Source organism: Danio rerio, chromosome 9 (assembly GCF_049306965.1).
Source record: "Danio rerio strain Tuebingen ecotype United States chromosome 9, GRCz12tu, whole genome shotgun sequence".
Taxonomy (NCBI): Eukaryota; Metazoa; Chordata; class Actinopteri; order Cypriniformes; family Danionidae; genus Danio; species Danio rerio.
This window is the reverse complement of record NC_133184.1, coordinates 22,177,749-22,198,648: the sequence shown is the minus strand read 5'-3', so window position 1 is coordinate 22,198,648 and position 20,900 is coordinate 22,177,749. Positions and strand designations below refer to the sequence as shown.

Below are 20,900 nucleotides of genomic sequence, written 5' to 3'. Positions count from 1 at the left end.
ATTATATTCATATTTTTTTGCAGCCACAGCCACTGATGTTAAAACACTGATGCCAATCACCCCTCTCTTGATTATTAAAGGTAATGTTGAACCTTCCTCGTTTTTATTAGATTTTTAAATGTCAGGTTTTTCACAAATGTGTTGTGAGCAGTTTCTTGTACAAACTCTTTTTCTTCTTCCAGAAGTTCCACCAGTACTTCCAGTCGTAGTAAATATTAGACAAAGATTTTTTTAAACTATAGTTTTTATTTTTATTAGCAATTTTACTGGGCATGTCTGTTTGTTTGCTTGGTTTTTAATAGGCAGAGCATGGAATGTCAACTTTGTTTCTACAAACAAATGTAATTATTCACAAACATCTCTAATTTACTCTTTCTTTCCCCAGCAGTGCAACATCAAACAAACAGTCTTATTCCTTGGAGGGTCGAGTGGTCATTGGACCTCACCTGGATTTAACGACTGACTTTGGATCTGGTCTGAAACTGAAGTATGCTGAAGATGCCTTTTGCACTCTGGAATTTAAGGTAATGTCTACAATAAATATTGTAACTGAGGGCTTGTTTTCGGGGGGTTAAACAAGGAATGTATAGGAGCACAAGTCATGACTCCACTTGTCCCCTTGTTATAAAGGGCCGTGTTGCAGACTCAATTTGTTTGTCTGTGCTGGAGACCAGAGGGAAAGCTGTCTTTAAAAGGATGGGGCTCTTATACCATATGTGAAGTTACCTATTCAGGTGAGTGGATTACATACAAGTCATTGCAAATGCATAAATAGTGGGAATTTTTTACTGGGAAGCACAAATTAAGTGAAACTCAAAAAACGTTGAAAAATATTTGGAATATTTACCAAAAAAAACTTGATACACAAGTGCTGTATCACTTCAATCAAGTTTTTTGCAAAATTTTCCTAATATTCAAATCATGAAAAATTAGCTTGATGCAAGAAACATCCTGCTAGTATTCAAGAACAAGTGCTATGATGTACGTGTTCAATTTGCAATAAGTGTGAACCCAGCATTAGATTATAGTCTGTAAACAGAAGGTGTAAATCAGATCAACTGTTTTAAAATGCTCTGCCTAGGTCATTAAAACCACTATTTGTTGTTAGACTGTTCTTGAATGTGTGTTTGTGATGGAAATGTTTTTCAGATGTTTTTGTTTAAATGATTGCAGTTTGACTGAGCTACAGTATTGTCAGCATGTTCAAACTGAGCTAACAGTAATTTTGCTCTCTAGTGCAGCAGTAGTGTCCCAGTAGTGTTGTATGAAGCTAACTGTTTGTCTGCCCTTTTGCTTATAGGTGCTTTTTGGGCACCAGTTTGGAGATGGAAGACAGACGAAGTCAAAGAAGCAGAGAAGACACATCAACCAGCAAGTGTGTAAAATTATCAGGAAAATGATTCATGATATATATATATATATATATATATATATATATATATATATATATATATATATATATATATATATATATATATATATATATATATATATATATATATATATATATATATGAGAAAGGGAGAGCGCACTCTGAAGCACTGCTTTTTATATGTATGCTACATATGATGTCAGATTTTTTTGTTATTATGTTCTTAGGATTTTTTGAGGCTTCACCTTCACCTTTTGAAAGTTTTCTGAAATGCTTACACAGATGTCATTAAGCTGTTAAATAAATCTGTAAAATGTATGTGTGTTTGTTTTTATTTTGATTTTAGAGTCTTCTCAGATCACCCAAAAATGAAGATTCTGTCATCATTTACGCATTTTCAGGTTGTTTAGGCACAAGGGGGAATATTTGATATTTTTATTCCTGTGTTTAACAAAAAAATCATTTTTAACAGAGCTGGAACAACCTGAGAGTGAGTAAATCAAGATAGAATTTTCATTTTTGTGTGACCTAAATTTGCTTTGAAATTTTACAGCACCAAACTGTTAAATTACAGTAATCCGGGATATAACTGTAACTTTACAGTTAAATCAGGTATTTAAACTGCAACCTACTGCTAAATCACAGTAATCATATTGCAAATTCACAGTAAAATATAGTTAATTCTACAAGATAATACTGTGAAATCACAGTAACAGACTTTATTATCTACTGTAAAGTTACAATATATGGTTGTAATTTCACAATAATTTAATGTGACAAAACCACAGTAAATTACTGTGAACTACCTCACAATAATTTACTGTGAATTTACATACAGTAATTTACTGTGAAAGTAATGCAATTATTAGCCAGTAATTTACTGTGTATTTAAGGTCAAATTTTTTACAGTGTACATAATGTTAAATACAATGCAAGAGGGAATCCCATAATGACAAATGTCACATTTTACCAGTAAAAAAATGATCTGATAATATTGTCAATGACAATATATTGAGCAAATGTAATATTGATGATGATAATATTGAGCAAATGTCTCAAACATAATTATTTATTAACATAATTTTTTTATTAATTCACTTCAGATTTATGAACAGTTGTATTCTGATGTAATCACTTTATTGTGCACGACCAGGACAAATTTAAAGTCTATTTAAGTCCACTGTTCCATGTCTACACAAAATAGAGCACTTTAACCAACTTACACACATAGGCCTAATATCATAATAGATTTTTTTATCATATGTTTGAGAATAACAATCACAATAGCCTCTTCATGTCAACCTTTATTTTACATCTACAGCATTGTGAGAAAATTGTGATCTTTATTTTAAGCAAAAAAAAAAAAAAACTGCGATTCTCATTTAAGCCAGAATAGTGCAGCCTTATTGGTAACCCAAATGAATATGATAAATAACCGATATATTACATATCACCTAGCCATATCAGTGACATGAAGATACATATTCAACAATACAACACAGTGAAATAACTGTCATAGAATCTTAGATAACACTACCATGCCAACAGAGCACTGGTGAATTGAGCAGAACTTTCCATTGTGAGGAGATAAGCACTGATCTTATAACACCCACTATCAGCAGGTGTTAAGATGCTCCATTTCTATCGGTTTTTAGCTCTCAATACCATCTTCCATCAAACAACCCACACAACCACCTTCAAACCTCAGCTGAAGGCTTATCGGGGAAATGCACCAAACACAGTCTCGATCAGAACGGGTCCAGGAGCACTTCAGGAGCCGTTATCCACCGTGTGTGGCTCTCCGGGTGTAAAGCGGGTTCTCATTCTGGTACAGCAGATTAATTCTGTACGCCTCAGGAGACCCAATCTATCTTAGACAGACCCATTCCTCAGCCCCATCATTAAGCTTTGATCAGGATTCATTTTCTGCCTTGCTCTCATATCGAGACAGATAAGAGATAAAGACAGAGGGAAGTACAGAGAGAATAGAGAAACACAGACAGAAATCAGTGGCATTAAGGAGGGCTTGAAATATTCAGTGGAGTTATTAAAGAGCTATTTCCACCCCAAAAAAAATGAAAAATTGTCATCATTTACTCACCCTCATGCTGTTCCAAAGACTTTTAGTCATATTAGGAACTCAAATATTTTTAAGCAAATTTTAGACAGATTTTTGGCACTTCAAAACATTTGTACAGAGTTAAAAAAAAAATTATGATCTTTACGAATTTAAATGTAAGCCTTCTGAAGAGATGTGACTGCTTTATGATGGACAGATTCAATTTAGGGGTTATTCACAAACATTGATGAGAATATAAACGGAAGCTTAACTATACCTGCTTGGCATGCAACAACACCCTATCATTGGTTCTTGCAGGAGCGTACCATGTGACATGCAAGAATAAACCTGATTGGTTACCACATCACGCATGGATGAGTTTGTATTATGCAAATTTGTTTGTTGATCTATGTGTATATGCAATTAAAACCTTTATTCTCTAATAAGGCTGTGCAATATAAGCTAAAGTCTAAATTATTATTCCCGGTTTTAATTATTTATTTATATATATATATATATTTTTTTATCTTTGCCAAATGATGTTTAACAGAGCAAGGAAATTTTCACAGCAGGTCTGATAATATTTGTTTCTTCTGGAAAAAAAAGTCTTATTTGTTCTATTTTGGCTATAATCAAAGCAGTTTTAAATTTTTTTATAAATATTTTAAGGTCAAAATTATTAGCCACTTTAAGCGATGTTTTTTTTGATAGTTTACAGAACAAACCATCGTTATACAATAACTTGTCTAATTACCCTAACCTGCCTATTTAACCTAATTAACCTAGTTAAGCCTTTAAATGTCACTTTAAGCTGTATAAAAGTAACTTTAAAAAACCTAGTCAAATATTGTTTACTGTCATCATGGCAAAGATAAAATAAATCAGTTATTAGACACGAGTTATTAAAAGCTAACAATTCAGGGGGGTTTAAAATTCGGACTTGGATAAAAAAAAAAATCATACAAACAAAAACAAAAGTACACATAATAATAATATTAATAAATAAATATCAAAACTTTGCTCCACTTGTGTCGTTAAATCAACTTCTAAAACATCAAGAACAACATGTAAAAAAACTGAATGGAATTACAACTTACCATCTTACTTCTAGAACTGTCACAATAATCATTATTTATCGACTTAATCACACAACACATGGACATGACCTCAATCATTTTTTGTAATGCAATATACAGTTGAAGTCAAAATTATTAGCCCCCCGTTTATTTTTTCCCCAATTTCTATTTAACACAATAGTTTTAATAACTTATTTCTAATAACTGGTTTATTTTATCTTTGCCATGATGACAGTAAATAACATTTGACTAGATATTTTTCAAGACACTTCTATACAACTTAAAGTGACATTCAAAGGCTTAATAAGGTTAAATAGGTTAATCAGGCAGGTTAGGGTAATTAGGCAAGTTATTGTATAGTGATGGTTTGTTCTGTAGACTATCGGAAAAATATAGCTTAAAGGGAAAATTATTTTGACATTAAAATGGTTCTTAAAAAATTAAAAATTGCCTTTCTACCCGAAATAAAACAAATAAGACTTTTTCCAGAAGAAAACAAACATCATCAGATATGCTGTGAAAAATTCCTTAATCTGTTAAACATAATTTGGAAAATATTTAAAAAAAGAAAAGGTGGGCTAATAATTCTGACTTCAACTGTATACAACTTATACATAAAAAATATTCTGGCAACATTTTAGCTGATTGTGCAACATTTCTATCTCTATGGGAGTTGTCTCTGTCAGTATGGTTATAAAAACACTATTTACTATACTATAATATTACTATAGTATAGTTCATGTAGGATTCTGAGAACTGAAAGTAGATCTGCTAGCAGATCTTTTTATTAACATTTATTATTATTTATTTAGGATGTGTTTTCACATTCTGATTCTAATGCTTAATTATTCAATTGTAAAATTACTGTAATTATAATAAATATTCTTAAAAATAAAATATTATGTGTTCTTTGAGTACTTGCATTGTGATATTATATTGTTATTCTGGCATTATATAAAGCGTAGCATAAAATTATATTAAAATGACATTAATATTGATTATCACTAAATATTTTGATGCAATATTATACGACAAAACAGATATTGTGACAGGCCTACTGACTGCTAAGAGATAAAGAGATAAAGAATAAAAGATAAAGAAAGTGTGCTATCCTAAAGAGATAGCACATCTAAAGTTGAAATCTAAAAATTAAAAACCTGTCATCATTTACTCATGCTCCAGTTGTTCCACCTGTTTGAGTTTCATCTGTTGAACACAAAGAAAGATATACTGAAGAATTTTTAAAAAAAAAAACAGCGATTGACTTTTTTCACAACATTCCTTATAATATCTTATTTTATGTTCATAAGAAGAAAGAAATTCATTAAATTTTACAATCACTTGAGAGAAAGTAAATGGTGAAGAAATTGTCAGTTTTAAGTGAATATCCCATTAACATGACTTGATTATTTTTTCAACATCCATTAAGTTACTTTTATAACTTAATCACTCATTTATCGCAAACCATGTATATATATATATATATATATATATATATATATATATATATATATATATATATATATATATATATATATATATATATATATATATATATATATATATATATATTGCAATTTGCACATTCGCGATATGTAGATAATTTGGAATATATTACATATTCCTAACATCTAATCATCTTACATCTCTTAAAAAGATTAAATCATTTATAGGACATTTTGGTTAACCAATCTCCCAGACATGTTGATTTTAATTGAAAAAGAGAAGAGGAAGAAGAAACGAACGTTTGCATTCTAAAGATGAACTGAATTTTTTTTTTTTTTTTGAGGTGGACTATACATTTAAGAAGAAATACACAGCAAATTGTATGCGTTTTCATTAGTATTTAGTGTTTCACATCCACAGTGCTTGTAAATGTTTATGAACGTACTTCCACGCGATCCCCTTGAGAACTGAGCTCGTTTTCAGCAAAATACCACCTACACCTGCGGAGCCACGTGGCCACTGGCCCATTTCGCAGAAACCAGAAAATAAGGTCAGCAACTCATATTTCCAATATACAGTTCAGGAAGGGCCTTCATCCTCGTTTTCTCAGCCAGTCTTGCCTTTCAAGAGTTCAAAGACACAACGCTGTGTGGTGGTTTCTCTCTGTATCACTCTCAGCCTGAAGTTGCTCTGGGGAATAACAGCCTCCTGGTATCAAATGATGCATACTGGTCTGACTACAGCCTTTAAGTGGACAGCACTTGAGCAAAGCCAAGCCCCTCTTTATTCCTTCCTACATTTTTCATGTCTCTTTTTAAAAGCAAATCTTTCTGACTTCCGTACCTGTCCTGTTTGATGTACAGTAAAGCGCTCTCATCGGGATGAACCGTGTGTGCAGTATACTCTCAGGCATTTTTAAATGCTATAATAAAAAGATATACAAGATGCAAATATCAAATATGATTTTTAACATTGCCATCTTCACTAATTTTACATGCGTGTTTAGACATGACTGCAAATGTCCTGTTGGGTTATGAATATGTTTAGTTTGTCACTGTCAAAATTTGCCCTTAGCAGGGGTTATAACAAGACTTTTGACCTTTTTACACAACATTTTTAACACGTGCGTGTACGTTCTGTGTCCGTGTGAATGCTAATAAAAGTAAATTAAACAAATGTTCAGTTTAACTTAATGAAACTAACAGAAACAGGTCTTTTACTACAGTAAAGCAGAATAAGCTATTAATTTTAGTATTTACTAAAGCCGGGGTGCTGGCGTCAGCGTCAATGGTTCGTATTCACTTTGAATTGAAGTTGGGAATTAATCAACTATTTGGTATCGCCCAATAATCACATTTAATGACTTGATTGGTACTCGCTAATCTGGCTGATCTCATGACTAGACCCACACTTAATCTTTGCAGGCAGAAATCCGCAGATTTTTAGCCCATAATTAAGTCTATTTATTTACTTGTGTAAATGTTTTTAAATTAATATTCATTCAGTTTTTAAATTAATTTCACTAATATTATTGTCTAATATGAAAATGTTCATATGATTTACTTACCATACCGATTGTAAAGTAATATTTTCTGTCTTTTAGTCGATATATTATATGAGAAACATATTTTGTTTACCAAATAAGTGGCTCTAAATAAATCTGCATTGTAAACACTAAATAATAGTTAAAATTTATTATTTTTGAGTTCATATATTACGATACTCCAAAAATTATTCCGCATAAATCTGCAGATTTTTTACAAAATTCTGCGCAGAAATAGCGAAAGATGTCTGCAGATTCTGTCTGGCCCTACTCAGCCGCAAGTGTTTGTGTTAGTTGGGGATGAGCAAAATATTTGGGGATGACCTTGAATGTATTCAGTCCTTTTTATAGAACTGAAAGTTCTGTGTTTTTAACAACATTGCAGGTTAACTGTACTTATTGCAATAGACAGTAGTTTACAGGCCCATTTCCTTTTAGTAAAGAATTAATGGATTTATAGGTGTGCATTTACCTTCGAATATACACTCCAACCTTTTTTCTTGATTGAGACATGTTGAATTCTTCTTTCATCATTTGCAATGTTTCCAAATTGTATTATTAGTCAGTTTTCTTACAATACCTGTGCTTTCTATTATTTTCTGTAAAGCTGCTTCTGGTCTTGGCATGTCCACACTAAATGGTTATAAGAGACGTGTTGAAGAGATTATATGCAACATCCTTAATTTATTCTCTTGGGTAAGATGATATCTCCACTTAAGTATCATACCTGGAGGGAAAATGTGCTTTATGCATTAAAAAAAAGTTAAAAGTATCAGAATCTGTACTCTGTATGGGCCGATCACCATGACAAGGCATCATACAAAAAACCTGTTCTGAGTAACTACTGGTAAGTTTTTCTGCCACTTGCCAACAACATCTCATTGTGACATCTTACAAGGTTTAACAGGATCTCAATGACTGCAAATTACACCTCTAACGTACTACAAGTTAAGCCCCTTCATGTTTTGCCCCTGCCTTGCAGTCCGCAGACAGATATATTCACCATTTCAAGCACCAACAGAAGCGCAAGCCAATCAGGTTGCTTTATGCAAATGCCCTAACTCAAACAGTAACCCATTGCGGTGTACTGTCAATGGCTGACGCTGACATGATGTTAACATCAGCACCAAGCTTCAGGCACGCCCTCTGTCAAGTAATGACACTCACACCCTGTGTGAATGAGGCATAATAAGTAGACTATAAAATAAAACTGAAAAAGTAGAAAAAAAATTGAAAACCCAAAGGATAAAATGTAGCAAACAAGTGTTTGAAATGATCGTTTTAGCATTTAATTATGGTGATACTGAAGATTTTTACTTAAGATTTGCACAGAAAAAAAAATCTCTCCTCTTTTTAATTTCATCAACTAAAATGGCTTGACACAAACAACAGTGTTTCAGTGATTTCAGTGATTTCAGTAAATGAATGTGTCTGTTACAATCCACTCATCTTATGAACGAACAGCAGAATATAGTGAATTCTAACAAAAATTAAGTTGGATTTTATACTTTTGACTACATTTTACATTACATTGTTTTCTTCTATTGTTTTTTAATCTGCAACTCTTGATTCAACCTCTGCATTTCCCAATATTGCCCAATTCAGAATTCATGAGAATAGCTTTAATCACTGATTTAGCTTTTGAAAGACAATCTGCATTTCTTGCTTGGTCACAACAGTTCCCTTTATTAGCATTTTTATTAAAACCCAATGCTTTCAGCGCTAATAACTTCATTATCACTTTTATGAGCAGTGCATTATCACGTGGTCCTGACTGCGTCTGTTAAAAACTCCTCTTCCAATAAAGCACCTGAGCTCAGACACGACAAATTAATCTGCCTCTTACTAAAGCTTTGGCAGGAGCAGGAACATTTTTCACTGGGATCAAATCTCTGACTTGCCATCAAACGTTGCTCATCCAATTTAAACAGTATCAGCGCATCTAAAGAAGCTCAAATTGAAAAATAACTTGTCAGGTTTAGGAGAATGAGTGTAGTTCAGCTCAAGCCGAGCACTTTCTCCATTTCAGAGGAGCCTTAAGCTCCATGTCAGGTTGGCAGGTGTGAGCACTAACTCAATTAGCGCGAGTCGCAGGGCATCTGTTACATCAGTCCACCACAGTGACACACTTACTCACAGAACATGAGCCGCGGCCACTTATCTTCCAACTCACCAGGCATACCGCATGGGGAAGTTTGAGCTACTCTACGCTGATGAAGAGGGGATTCCTTCAGATGCTGAAGAAACCCATGACAGGCTCAAAACCGGAAAAGCTTTCTGAAGGAATTCAAATCGGCGAAGCTTACGGTTTCATTTTCCCTGAGGTTAAGCAAACTTGTCTTTTGCTGACATGCTTTGTGCTAGAAATCCCTTCTGAATCAAATATGGACGTGTTTTTCCTTGCACAAGCCTTTGTAAATATTAGAGTTGTTTGGGTTACTCGAGCTGTTCTATGAGAAATCTAATCCCAAAGCTGTATATTGTGGATCTATTCGCAATGATTCTCATTTCTTTTGACCTTTGTTGGATGCCGTAGCTAAAGCCAATTTTCCATTGTGTGCAAATCTGCCTTATGCCCTTTTATTATGGATTCAGACCTTTGTGCCAGCATTCTTGGTAAAATAACAGTTGGTGGTTCATGCGGTGCATGCTGGCATCCCATCTGACAAAAAAAAAAAAAAAAAGATGAAAATTTCCACTGTGGTGACAGGAAAGATATTTATAAGTCCAAATAAATGTATACAGTAGATACAAAAATGGCATATTAGAATGATTTCTGAATGATCAAGACTGAAGGACGGCTGCTAAACTTTCAGCTTTGCATTACATTACCATTTTTTTTTTTTAATATAAAAAGCTATTTTAAATCATAATAATACAATATTACCTTTATTACTTATTCCTTTGGTCAAATAAATTCTGCCTTGGTGAAATAAGAGATTTTTTTTAAATATATATATTTTTCCTTTTATATACAAAGAGATGTACTTTTTGACCAGCCATCAATTCTAACCATGCTGTTTTTATTTGTGTTTGTGTGTTTGTGTTTGTTTTATATTCCGATCACTACTCCAGACTTGCACAGACTGCATTGCAATCATTTCCCAAAATTTTCGTGTGTATAATATGAAGTCTGTAAACAGGACATTATGAGAGGCCAGAGACAGGACATGCTGAAGGAGGACACAGATGTGCCAGCAGAGAAAATATTGCAAAGAGCAGCTCAGTGGTCACATCCTTCATATACTGGATAAAAGATCTAAACACTAAATTGGAGTAAGAGTTTATATGAATGCATCACTGAAGGGTACTGATTTCAAAAAGGTTGAGAGCATTTAATTTCATATAATGCAGGCCTCAGTCTTACTGGGGGCACAAAATAGCATTTTCAAGAGCAGCACAAACTACTCATCAAAATCAAAATAAGGTCAGTATGGCCTGCAAGAGCCCAAATATCTAAGGGTGCTTTCCCACCTGTGATTGCATTTGTCCTGAAAGAGGGATTAAAATTGTTAGTGTTGCTCTTTGTTCTTTGTGCGGTTCGTTTTCACACGACAAAGTTTGTAACCAGACCAAAAGAGCTAAAACAAGTCACGTGCGAGTTAACTCTCCTTACATCAGAGTTTCATGGTTTACTTTGCAGAGTCCCGCTCAACTGTTATGCTCTCTTATTTTAATTTATGGCGATGGGCAATACAATATTATAAGCGGAAAGCTGCGCTTTCATTTTGAACGGTCATCGTCACCAGATATAAATCAGAGGTAACACTTTAAAATACATAGCCCTTGGCTAGACTGCAGCTCGGTCAATGTTCGGTCAATGTTCCTAATGAATAAACAGCTCTCATTAATAGTTCAGCATGCTTTCACTTTCATATTTAACATGAAACGCACATTTACCGGTGCGAATAAAATCCCACCTTAATCATAATTCTCTCATCATATAGCCATATATGCCTATTAAATATCCATAATACACTGTGATATAGCCGGGCTCGGATAGTTTTGCTTTCTTACTACAATCGATCTGCTGCAGTTTGTGTTTCAATCGAGCCGAGACCACCTCATTCAGGAGATCTCGGACCAATTGATTTGGTGCGGATCAATCACGATTGCTGGTTTCACATATGCCAAACGAATCGCACTAACTGGGCAAACGAGACAGGTTCCGAAACAAAAGTCTAGGGCTGCGTCCGGAACCGCATACTTCCATACTATATAGTACGCTAAAATCAGTATGTGAGCTGAGTAGTATGTCCGAATTCATAGAATTTGAAAATCAGTATGCGAGAAGTACCCGGATGATTTACTACTTCCGGCGAGATTCTGGAGTGCACATCCCATGCACGCTGCGCTATCCCATAATGCCCCGCAAGAGAATTCAAAAATGGAAGTGAGGCGATGCAACTGACACAGGTAGGTCACCTGACCATGACAAAATGGCGGATGTAGTACCTCCGAATTCCATTCATACTTTTCATGTTCATACTGTATAGAACGTACTTTTCTAACGGCCGAGTAGTACGTTTAAATTCAAATGAAGTACCTACTGAGTAGTAGGCGGATTCGGACGCAGCCAAGGTGTGAAATCACCCAAAAAATACCCGATTAAAAACTGACAATTAATACTGGGATTGATTGATTGATATTTAATAGAATTATCTTTTTTTTCCTGAATTAGGGGTAAAACGGTTCATGGGGGGGAAAAAAACAACAACTATCGATCCTCGCTGGTATGTGACACGTATTGTGCAAGTCATGCAGCCACACACAGAATTTTCTTTTATTTTTAATCATTTGGGATGGAAGTGTTTGGAGTGTATCTAACTGGAATGTGTGCCTTATTATCTAATCAGGTTTGATTCAGCCCTCCCTACATGTTCATTACCTGCTGTGAGCATTCATTAACTTGCACACATGCTTTCTCACAGCTCACGAATGCAGAGATTGTTTTGGTATGTTTCTTTTTTACATGTTCTTGCACTGCAACATGTAGGCTTAACGATATAAAATAACATCAAAATACCCATCTTTAAAGTGAAATTAAACATTTGTGGATAACTTATTTTCTGTGAAAGCAGCCTAAACTAAAGCACTGTCATCATAAACATTAATCAACAACAAAAGAAGAAATCACAACTAACATTGAAATTGCATTTAGGAATTTTGTAATTTATAAGAGTGATGTACGCATAGTTTATTAGAATGTTAGACAGTACAAAAACAAATATATTTATTTTAGTCTGCCATTGATTCGCCAGTATGAAAGATCATTATGATTACTGTTAAAAAAAACAGGTGCGATCAAATTAGAAGAGTAAGTGCCACCAGTATAATCATAATCAAATGAATCTGGATTGCTGAGCTAAATCAAGAACATGTGCACAGTCTGTTTTAATAGCAAAAGATTTGCAACTTTATGCTTATCCTTTTATATGTTACATCAAGTGCTTTTGTTCACAGCTACAATTTGTTTAAGGCTAAAGCCTGATTTACATTTCTACATTGATTGCAGTACCCCACTGCACATATCTTGCATGTGGCAAATGCTGTTTTAAGCATTTACACTTCTGCTTTCTAGCTGAATACACTTGACTCAGGAAGTATAAATTGGCTTTTGTAAACATTTTTAGAAATAAATCCAAATGAACATTTCCTTTCTTTGCTATATGAGAATTACACAGATTTAATGTATCACAATAATGCCTCAGTCATTCAGTTTTATTATTACTTGACCTTGAAGATAACTTTGTAAAATACTGTAACAAGTAGATAATAAATGTTAAGATTTTTTATGGTATTTAAATGATACATCTCAGTGTAACAATAAGAGATTTTTACAAATATCGATATCGCAGAATCATGATACAATCTGTTCGGGTGAATTTGTGAATTGTTTCACCTTTGTTCTGAATTATTTTCCTGACGCACAAATGCACAGGACATGACCTTAATAAATAACGCCCACATTTAAACAATACAGACCCGCCTTAGTAATAACTACTGACATCCCAATTCAACCTTGGCTGGAAAATCCAATCACAGATGTTAATACTTTGGTTGGTTTTCTCAACAAACCCTGTGAAAACAGCAGCAAAGACAGGAAAGAAAAGTTTAGCATGGTGGAAAAATAACCAGCAGTCTAAAATTAAACCACATTGGTAAAACAACAACAACAACGAGCAGGCCGCCCAAATAAACAAAAGGTATAGGCGGCTCCAGCGTGGCACACTGACAGGCATAACAGGATACAGGCTGGCACAAACCACAGTGCCCACGGCCATAGGGTAAGAGTTGGATCAGACAGAGAGCTTGTGTTTGGCTTCACAGCTCATGATGAGCTCTTTCGGTCATGAACGAAAGCAGATGGGCAGCAGGTTCGATAAGCATGATTCATCATTCAAGCACAACCATGACTCTGCTTTTCTTGGATTTACCAAGACTGAATTACAGTTCAGCGAGATACAGATGGAGCTTTAGACAGAGCTTCTGGGATGATGAAACTTATTGTTAGAGAGAACTGACTGTACAGAAACAGAGCACATTGTTCTCTTGGTGAAACTGAAAGCATTTGTCTGATGATTCAGCTCTACTGAGGGTTATCAACTTCACACATAGAGCAATTAAACCCAGATTTTGGTCCCATTTACAATATGGTTTCATTAGTAAATATATTTACTGATATGAACTAAGAATGATTTCCCAATGATGGGTTGCAACTGGAAGTGCATCCACTGGGTAACACATGCTGGATAAGTTGGCGGTTCATTCTGCTGTGGCGACCCCAGATTAATAAAGGGACTAAGGCAAAAAGAAAGTGCATGAATGTATGAACTAAGAATGAACTTACTTCATTAATCATATTCTGCGTCCCAAATGGCACACTATACACTAATGCAATGTGTACGTATGCACTTACACACTCAAAAGAATAGTATATGTATGTAGTGTCGGTCCAAATGGAACACTAGCATTTTTTTCACTAGGCGGAAATTTCAACCGTTTCCCAGAGGACGTTTGACGGTTTCCAATTTAGTGAAATAAACAACCAAAGTACAAAGAATATTACCGCATTCACCATTGGGAGATGATATAATCACTCTTGTAGGAGAATTTTGCTTTCACAATCCAAAACAAATATAATAATCCAAAATCAGCGACCCGAAAGCTCCGCCCCTTCAGCTACACAAGCAAACCAGCGGCCATTAAGTATGTGAAGTGTCCAACATTCCACATTTCATTTTAACGGCTGAATAAGTGCATCATCCAGGTATTTTAAAGTACACATTCTTTTCAGAGTTTTCAGTGTGAACGCACTACTTACACTATTTATACTACAAAATGGCATAGTGCGCAAGTATGCGATTTGGGACACACTTATAGTTCACAATTTTCTACTGCATTATTAAAATCGAAAGCTGTGCTACCATAGTTCACATTAGTTAATGTGCTGCGAGTTAACAAGAACTAACAAATAAACAATTTTGTTAATGTTAGTTAATTAAAATAAAGACATATATACTGTAATAAATGTATTGTTCATTAAAAACGCTTTTGACTAACAGATCACTTAAACAAATGCAGGGCTATTTTAACTCAATTCTGGGTGTAAGAGGGACCAATCCAACTCCTGTTTTTTTCTCTTTTTTTTCCTTTAATTAAACAAATTTAGACCAAATTAAACACAATGTTTGGATTAGTGAATATTTTTTCCAATGTAGGTTTAAATAGCCCAGAAAATAACTTGTAAAGTGTTTAATGTATTCATTATTTACTGTTTTATGAGTTTCTTTATTCTGTTGGACACAAAATAAGATACAAGTTTCCAACATTTTCTCTAACCACCCTTCTGTGTTTAACAGAAGAAAGAATACCATGAAGGTTTGAAACAAATAAAGGGTATAAATGGGTGACAAGCTATCATTTCAAACACCAATTTGAAGCTCAAATATGCTCATTTTAATAGAAATAAGACAATACCTCAATTCTGGGTGTAGTAGCAACTAATCGAACTTCTGGGTTATTAGTATTATTAATTACACAAATAGAACCAAATTTAACACATTGTATGAGTTAGTCAATATTTTACCCAAATTGGGTTTAAATAACCCAGCATTTCTGAACTTAGCTTACACCCCTAAACTCCTAAAAATGTTGAGGGGAAAATGGCTGAAATAGTATTTATGAAGATGCAAAATATATCCTACAAATCTTCTGTCCATCATATATTTTTTTAAAATAATAACGAACATTAAATAAAAAAATTTTAGATCATTTTGAAAATGTGTTGATAAATGTCACTATTGTCCATATTCAAAGAGCTAGGAAAAAATAGCACCACTTCTGCATGTACGTTGCCCAAGTCTTAAAGGGATAGTTCACCCAAAATGTATTCATTATTTACTCTATTATGAGTTTTTTTATTCTGCTGAACACTAAAGATATTTTGTAAAAAAACTTAAAACTGTAACCATTGACTACCATAGAAGAAAAAACTAATGTTAATGGTTACAAGTTTCCAACATTTTTTCCCAACTACCCTTCTGTTTACCAGAAGAATATCATAAAGGTTTGAAACAAATAAAGGTGTGAATGGGTGACAAGCTATTCTTTCAAACACCAATACAAAGCAGAAATATGCTCATTTTTAAAAGACATAAGACAATACCTCACAACACGTGTCAAAAGCTGCTGCTGTGAGCGTCTGAATGCCGATTGAAACTGAAAAGTCTTGATGGTGATAACAGCAAACGTTAGAATGTGAACATGCTTGTATGCAAACATGAATGCCCATTTATGACCTAGCCAAAAAAAAAAATGGAGGATGGAATTTGACTAAGCCATCGGAACACTTGCTGAGCATAATAAGTAAATCTCTACCTCTATAATCACCCTCTATAATGGCAGTCGCATCAGTGAAGATAAGAGCATGCTAAATATACAGTAACAAATGAGATATATCACATGGGCACAGCATATTAAATGGCACATCAATGACAGCTCAAGAAAAACATAGTCTTAAGGGACAGTTCACATAAAAACTAAAATTCTGTCATCGTTCACTCTTGTTTTAAACCTGTTTTGAGTTTCTTTATTCTGTTAAATACAAAATAAAATATTTGAAAGAATGCTGGAAACATTGAAGTATTTGTTTTTCCCACTATGGATGTCAATTGTTAATTTTTGAATCGAGTAAATTCTGAGTACATTTTTATTTTTGGGTGAACTAACCCTTTAAGGTGTATTATTGTAATTATAAGATCTAATTAAAGATCTAAAGATCTAATATAACATCTTGACTAAATATTTTTAGCTCTGGGTTCACCTTTGGGCCGCTCTAGCCAATAGCAGAACAGCACTACTGGAAAGGTGGGGATAAAGAAAGTAAGGCCCCACTTGATTAATAAAATTTGGATTTAAAAAAAAAAAAAATTCATGTTGTTAAGGTTGTTATACTTTATAAGCTGCGCATGCATAAGGAGAATGTGTGTGTGCTAGTGTGTGCTTTTTGGGGAAATTGAAAGATCCCTGTTTGTTATTGGATGTGATACGAGAGGGAGAGAGAGAATTTTGAGCTTACTGCCATTTCCAAGTGGTGCTCGCTGCAGAGCCATTTGGGCGAGCTGAGCTCCAGCGAGGGGGAGCTTGAGCTTGAGCTCCACCTTTTTTGCACTTCTTCAACGAGTGATGTCACTGGGGGTAGGGTTAGGGGTGGGGTTGGTGTATGCATTAAAACAGCTTACAGGAGGCAGAACGAGAGCTCATGCTCCCTCTCGCTGGAGCTCAGCTCTGCTCAAATGGCTCTGCAGCGAGCACCCTCTCGCCATTTCGGCTTCTCTGGTTTTGTCATGGCAAAAAAAAAACAAAAAAAAAAACGGTAAAAAAAAAAAAAAAAGTTTACCGTATTTTATAAATACCACTTTTCTATAATTATAAAAATATTCTAACAATTAAAAGTCATCAACAGCAATAAATAATACACAAGGTAAAATACATTAATAATAATAATAATAATAATAATAATAAAAAATAAAAAATCTAAAATAGTTTAAGGTTTACTTTTGATCATTTTTTACAATTTTAGAATGACTCAAATTTAAAAGTATTTAATTTGAAGTCTATCCAGATAAAAATTGTCTGATGACATTAAAAATAGTGCATTTCACAAGTATATGTTTAACATTTGGTTTCTGTTAATGGGATACGAGTTACAAAGAATAAAAAAAAAGTGTTAAAAATAAGAAGAACCATTGTGCTGATTTGACTTAACATTGGCTGAACATTGTTCATCGATCCTAGACTGACTGATCCAGTTTTTTCCTCAGGCTCACTGTACAGCAAATTGTACCAGTTTTTGTGCTTTCCAGTAGCCTTTCCTGCTCTGCTGAGAATTTTTCCAGTATGAGTTTGCTCACTTTGTCTGTGTGTTCCTCATGCAACACACAAATGCTTGATTAGTTTAATTGCACGTATGAGCGATTTGCATATTGCATACATATTATTTCAATATATTGTTGCAATATATTGTGCAGCACTACATGCAATCAATAAATTTTGCAGAAACAATAAACAACCAAAATCCAGCTACATGGTTAGTGCTATAAGCATTTGAATTTCACCAATGATCTTCTGACCTGAGGCTGTGCTACTGAATTCTACTATAAATCAGAGCACTGCATTCACTGCATCATCTCCATCGCTCTCATATCCCTGTATACATGCAGAAGGTCTGATTGCACTTCAACGGTACCTCTGAGATGACTGTGCCATAAAAATGAATATATAAACTCTTTAACATTTCATCAGCTCAGCGGGTTCATTTTCTAGTGTGCTTAAGAGGCTCTGTTCAGTCCAGCCGGCACAATTTGGAGACGGTCCTCAGTCACACTAATGCCTCGCTGAGACAGAGTCAGCATTTGCTACACATTTCCATAAGCAGTGAAAGCTTGGGTGACCACACACAAACTCAAAAACAAACTGCTTTTAATTCAAATGCTTCAAGACAAGTGTGCCAAGTGACCTTATCGAACAACTTAGAAAAAAGTTCATTATTTATTGTTTCAGCATTGATTTATTGCATAGAAATGAGAGGTTTGGAAATCCACGGGGTATTAAAATACAGTTGAAGTCAGAATTATTAGCCCCCCTGAATTATTAGTCCCCCGTTTATTTTTTTCCCTGATTTTTGTTGAGAGAAAATTTTTTTCAAGATATTTCTGAACATAATAGTTTTAATAACTCATTTCTAATAACCGATTTCTTTTATCTTTGCCATGATGACAGTAAATGATATTTTACTAGATATTTTTCAAGACACTAGTAAGACCTTAAAGTGGCATTTAAAGGCTTAACTAGGTTAACTAGGCAGGTTAGGGTAATTAGGCAAGTTATTGTATAACCATGGTTTGTTCTGTAGACTATCGAAAACAAATATAGCTTAAAGGGGCTAGCAATTTTGCCCTTAAAATGGTGTTTAAAAAAATTAAAACTGCTTTTATTCAAGCTGAAATAAAACAAATAAGACTTTCTCTAGAAGAAAAAATATTATCAAACATACTGTAAAAATGTCCTTGCTTTGTTAAACATCATTTGGGAAATATTAAAAAAAGAAAAAAAATTAAAAGGGGGGCTAATTATTGTGACTTCAACTGTAGTTCTTATTTGGGTTTCAAATTGGAAATATCCAAATGTGTTGCATACTTTATTTTAAGTAAACAACAAAGAAATAACAATGGTGAAAAAACAGCCATGAAGAAAGCATCCGATCTAAACCCAGCCGTCAATTCATGTTTACTTATTTATTTTAAAGGGAAAGTTCTTGATATTTACACATATGAAAGGTTACTCTGCGGTAAAAAAAAACATTCATAACACAAGTATCAGAAGACAAATAAATGTAAAGCTTTCAAACTCAGACATTGTTCTGTCAGTGGATGTGAAGTGAAAACCTCCAAAAACTTTGCATGGCCTTCCTAAAAATCTAAGGATTAGAAATGTCTGGCTGAAGTTTATTTTTTATGAGGAGCCCGAGCGACTGACAGATAAAAACAGAGTGTTCTTCGCATTTCACAGTCAACTGTCTTGTGAATTATTCACAATATGCTGCCAGCTTTTCAAAATATAGCTTATTGAAATATACAGCAATAGCAAGCCTTTTTTCTTTTGAGGCATTACAGGTAAGAAAAATGTATTTTTAGGAGTTAGTTCACCCAAATTTGAACATTCTGTTTTTTATTACCATTATGTCTTTCCAATCCCCAAATACCTTCACTCATCTTCAGAACACTAATTAAGATAGTTTTAGATAAAATGCAGGATTTTTCTTACTCTCCATATAAAACAAAAGTCCTGTGACATTCAAAGTCCAGAAAAGGATCTAGTAATACTGTCAAAACATTCCATGCAACTTCAGCTGTCAGCTTTTCTGTACTTTGAATGCCTTGAGATTGTTGTTTCCTATGGGGAATAAGAAAACTTCTAGATTTAAACCCAAAACATTTTAAGTTTCATTCTGAAGATGTAGAAAGGTCTCAGGGGATTAACGAAACAAGAGAGTAATTAATGACAGACTTTTTTTTATTTTTTTTTTTGGTAAACTAACCCTTAAAGAGTGTTGCTCATAAATGTAGGATCATCAATTCATGCTGTTAGCACATCTAAGATGTTTGACTGGAACTGAAAATCAGTACATACTTGATCAAATACAAGAAATATTTATAATTTTATTATTATTATTATTGAGTAGTTTGTATTACCTTTGCTATTACTACCCTTTCAAATAGTGCTCAGCAAATCTTTAATGTTGTAATCACTATGCAGGCATTTGCATACGTTTTATGTGGGTTTTCCAGTTGATTAAAATCAATCATTTTTGAGCAAATGTCTGTTTGGAGGAATTCTCACCGAGCTTCCATATTGGGATTTTTTTTCTGTATACATCAAATAATAACATTCAGAGTTGTAAACACACAGGAGTACAAACAGACTGTGATTAGAGTGCAATGAAGCTGCCAGTCATAGCAGTGGGTTTACTTCTGTTTCACCCAGAGGTAATGCCTTTCCAAACAAAGCATTTACCAAAGCAAGTGAAACTGATTTTTTTTTTCTCAAATACTTTTTTTACTAATGCTGGCCTTATTTTTTCTCACACACTAAAAACAATTGTAAATGTTGCTATATTTATATAATAACCTAAAGAAACAGCACAAGAAAATGTAAATGCATTCCATGCTCCCTTAAATATGGTGTCAGTGTTGCCTTCAGTAAAGATTTCTGTTGTTGCTCAGTATGGTAATGTTCTTACTCATGGCTGTATGATCTTGATGGACTGAAAACTTCACAGAACTAAAATTTTAAGTCTGACCAATTGAGGTTATGCAGACCATGCAAATGACATCACCTCTG

At 34.0% G+C, this 20,900-nt stretch overlaps 1 protein-coding gene and 2 long non-coding RNA genes across 4 annotated transcripts in view; 2 read left to right on the top strand and 1 right to left on the bottom strand.

The window, feature by feature from the left end:
• Positions 1-20,900, top strand: part of LOC141376109 (uncharacterized) — a 607,180-nt gene that overhangs the window by 555,855 nt on the left and 30,425 nt on the right. The gene's annotated exons all lie outside the window — the stretch shown is intronic.
• Positions 1-20,900, bottom strand: part of man1a2 (mannosidase, alpha, class 1A, member 2) — a 214,567-nt gene that overhangs the window by 181,815 nt on the left and 11,852 nt on the right. The gene's annotated exons all lie outside the window — the stretch shown is intronic.
• Positions 394-1,398, top strand: LOC141376108 (uncharacterized). The gene is made up of 3 exons (XR_012385309.1): positions 394-524; positions 631-734; positions 1,301-1,398. It is a non-coding gene; the product is annotated as an uncharacterized lncRNA (long non-coding RNA).